The sequence below is a fragment of the Megalobrama amblycephala genome, linkage group LG2 (assembly GCF_018812025.1).
Source record: "Megalobrama amblycephala isolate DHTTF-2021 linkage group LG2, ASM1881202v1, whole genome shotgun sequence".
Classification (NCBI taxonomy): Eukaryota; Metazoa; Chordata; class Actinopteri; order Cypriniformes; family Xenocyprididae; genus Megalobrama; species Megalobrama amblycephala.
The window spans coordinates 13,091,112-13,095,767 of record NC_063045.1 but is presented as its reverse complement, the minus strand read 5'-3'; positions in this window follow the sequence as shown (position 1 = coordinate 13,095,767).

Below are 4,656 nucleotides of genomic sequence, written 5' to 3'. Positions count from 1 at the left end.
TCATCAGGATATTATCATGTTACAAATTATTCAATGATTTAAGAGGGGCAACTTGCCAAGATTCCTGCCTGGAATTTCTTGCCCGCGTAATCTTTTGAGGCTGGCCTCGCGCGGTCCAAATTGTCTGTTGGCGCCCTTTAGCCGTCAAGGACGTTTTAAACAAAACAAAACAATAAAGATGTTGTAATATATTTTTGATGTTTAATAATAATAATAAACAAAGTAAATCGCAGTAATTATATTTTGTCAATTTCCTAACTGAACTGACATAGTTTCCTCAGCGAACACCTCTTGTTATTTCGCGCGAAAGCGCTCGAGCAGCGTATTGTTGCTATTAAGTTCCTAGCGAACATTCTGTTCGCAATATTCTGTTTAACACACTCTGACTAAAAAAGCGAAACGTGATAAATATCTACTTCTATCTATCTGCTTATAGTTTGCTGCACTGCGATAACGAGCTTTACGTAGCCTACTACCATACCAGCGGCATACTGTTGCGACCTCAGTGAACACCTACGTTCGCTTGCGTTTAGCGTCTTCTGAAACTCTAACTTTTGTGGTGAAATGTTCCAAAACGCTTCAACGTACACGCAAAATATGAGATTACCTTAATATTTCTGTATTTATTTGACGACAAAAAGGCCTATAATTTTACCTCATTGATTTATAATAATCCAATAACTTTATTTTTCTAAAAATATCTATTTATCTGTTCATTTATTTATTTATTTAGCAAGGCTTTTGTGAAATTCAAGATAAATGCAAGAGAAAAAGAAAATTGCTGCGGGCAATTGTGATTATTATTCATTTGAACAATTTGCACAGTCATTTTTGGAGGGGGTTCCACCCCACCAGTGGATGCGCAGAGGTGCACAATCTCTCTTGTTTTTCTGAAGGAGTATTTCTGCTGTGGGTGGTGGTATTCAATTCACTTCGCTTTCAGCAGATGCTGAGTTCATTCTCTAGTGCAAATATGGAGCTGAGTAAAATGACTGGGGATGCAGGATCGGCGCACACTGAGCTTCACACGCAGAAAACCCACTGAACACATCATAAGAGAAAATAGTTTATATAAGTATTAGAAACGCTGTGAAACCTTTCATAATGTGGATTATAGTACTGTGGATATTTGTCCAAGTTTTGCTTGGTACTTCAGTTGAAGCACAGGTAAGATTAACTAACAATTTGTTGCCTTTTTACTCCCTCGTATCACATCACATCACCTTCATGTTTTGTTTGAATTTGAAGCCTAAAACCTTTATAATACAATATATTTCAACACTGAACATAATGTCTAAGACATATCTAAATGTTTTGCTTCTATCAGGTTCATTGTGAAAGTTTGAAAATGAAAAATGTTCAATTGCTACCTTTCCATCTTATTTAACCCTTAAAATCACTTTAAAATCAAAGTCATGTATGTGAAGTCAGATGATGTTATAGGATTTATCTGGAAATATAACAATTGCAGCATTGCAGAAATATTTAATTTAATATTATTGCTCAGTTTTACAAGTGAATTGTCAGATTTAGTGTCATTTTATTTGACAGATGACAAAAGATTTTTATTGTAACTGGAAGCAAACAAGCATGCAAATGTCTTCTGATGTTGTTTTGCATCTATCTATAAAGCTTGAAGGTCTGTTGGTGGCTTTAAAACTCCATGACATCTCTGAATCCTCTGATTGGAGGACTAATCAAATCCAGGATACTCAAGTCAAACACTCTGACAATCAGTTTCCCACGGTTTTTGTCTCTGTGCAGCATGTGGACCCTGAAGTAGGCTTAACAGCTCAGGAACAAGTTCTCCTGCTGTACGACATCAAACTGCAGTGCCTTCAGAACATCTCAGAACACAACCCTGCTGGTAAGACCTTGTCTGTGGATTCCGCTGGCTCCTCTGAACCTTTTTCACTCTGAAACCAACATTGTTTTGATGTTTGGTGGTAGCCGAGAGGACATAATTTGCATAACTAATAGAAATATAGGAGGATTGAGAGAAAAGGGACTCTAGAGACACATTTATGCCATTTGTTTATTAGTTTAAAAGCTTTTACGTGTGAATTCACATCTGACGCCTAATCCATGGAACAGAATGTGACATCTGAATCAGTTTAGAAGATTTATCTGTTCAAAATCTGCAGCCATAGAGATCCAAGATCCATTTCAACTGAAGATCTTTGTTTGGTTCATGTGGTTTTTGAACATGAATCTCTCTCGCTCCTGTCCAAATGCTTTTGGTCTCTCTGCTTTGAGTCTTTATTTAGACCCTGAATTACCTTGCAATCACATAACTGTCTTTCTGGCCACTCATATAAGCATGCATGCATCTCAGCACAGTTTTTGCATTCAATTTGATGCAGATTCAAGGATTTATTTTTAGGCACCTAAATGCAAGTACACTCTATGTTGTTAAAGAGCTGGACTGGTTACCAGAAGGTTGTGGGTTTGAATCCCAAAATGGCTAGTAAGTTTCACAAATAATATAAACAAATGAGAAGTTACACATTGAATTAAATGTGAATTAAACTGAAACAGTATTTTTTATTATGCTATACAAGTTCATAATTCTGTTTATGGGGTCTACTAGAATACTTTTAATTATTTAATCATTTAAAGCTGCAGTCCGTAAGTTTTGCCTCTTTGTCGCCATCTCTGTTTGAAACCTGCAATTGCAGTTATTTGCTGAATTATCATCTTTACATTTACATTTCTTTTGCTTTTGACTACGGGTGAATCTCAAGTTGTCACTGATGATTGTCATTTGGACCATTCTGGATTACAATCTGCCATCAAAATGATAAATTGAATTATTCCAGCTGCTGTGAGAAAAGGCTATAAATGATCCGCTACCAGCAGCATCCTCACATGATATAGCCTAAAAGCTGGGACTCCTTCTTTATGTAAACAGACGTGGCGTAATGATGCATAGATGAATGGCAGCATGCTCAAATTTCCTGTGGAAACCTACCAGTACCACTTGAAATAGAAAACATTATTACAAGCTTACCGTTGTGAATCAGGCTAAGGTAAGGAGATTATTTTTAATGCTGGCTGGTTATGTACTTGCTCAAAAATTGATTTTGGATCATTTTTAACCAAAAAAAGTTACGAACTACAGGTTTAATGTTCATTTTATTATTTTTGTTATAATTTACATTGTTACGGCACCTTTTTAACCCATTGTAAACTCGCCTTCCAAAAGGCACAGTCTGCTCTGATTGGTCAGCCGGCCTCAGTCTGTTGTGATTGATCTACCCCTTAGATCATGCATCGGAAATGTAATGCCCTTTATCATAACCGGTGAGTATCAGAGGATTCCTGGAGCGCTGTAAACACTAGTGCAACTAAGCTAACTATGTTCGAGCCCCAGTCCGATAATGACTGTCAAGATTTGATTCACAAATCACAAACATGATTTGTGCAGTATGTTTCACAATGGTAATTCTTCATTGTATACCTCTCTTACATTTCAGATATATATATATATATATATATATATATATATATATATAATAACTAATTTATAACACCTGACTTGCACCGAACTGTATAGTTCAGAAAGCAGTCGTTAGAAAAATGGCGAGAATACAACAAAAGGTTGTGGTTATACTACTGAGGAACAGTGTTAAAATACATTTTAATCACTGTTTCCTTAGTTCGTTTGACTTAGGAAGGTGAAAAAAGGGGGTTTAGAATCAGGATGGAATGAACAAGTAGTGTGCAACAACGCACTACTAAACCAGGCCTCACCCTTTTTTGCCTGTGCCTTGGGCAGGAATTATTTAAATGAGGAATATTGTGATGTGTTCATCCTGGAAGAAAACTCAAGACTACAATCGAAGCATTTCATGGAGTTCATAAACAGTGCGCACTGATACAGAGAATGACTCCTTAGTGGACTTTGTGCTTTGTAACTTTGCAGACCTTTTTATGCTCAAACAGCAACATTACTCACAAAAGAAAGATAAAAATGTAAACAAGCATTATAAGACCCCTTTAATATTTTACAGTGTAATGCACAGCGACCTCATACCATACCATACCATACCAAGCTTAATAGTCTTTTAAAGGCTTTAAGTGTGCTGAAACTTTCAAAGTGCAATTGCTTTCGGATGTGCCTTAGCAACACAAGAACAGATGAAAAATACTGCACATCCATTACAATCCTTCTGAACTCTGAAGGGAATTCATGATGTCACAGATTAATAATGTGTAGTGCGGCTTGTGAGTCACCCTGCTGTTTATGGAAGCTGACGCACATTTATTGTTTTTCTTCCAATTTTCCTGTTGTTCTTCTTCATTTACACGTGTTGGTCCTACCATTGTACATGTGTTAGCTGACTGTGTGACCAGGAAGACCAAGATAAGATTGTGAAAGGTTCCTGGTTACCTGTGTAATTCTGAATTAGGATAATAAGGCAGGGGTAATTTAAATAATTTAAGAGATGATTGAAGCACATGTGAATAATCACAAAAAATGATTGAACAAGAAAATAATCACTGAACTATGAACCAGATGCTCCTGTGAATGGAGACACTTCAATTCAGCTGAACAAGATTATACATGATCTGAGCTTGAATCTTGCTATACCCTGCAGTTTATCCATCAAAAATCTTCTTATCAGCCAGTAATCTCACACATGCCATGTCATA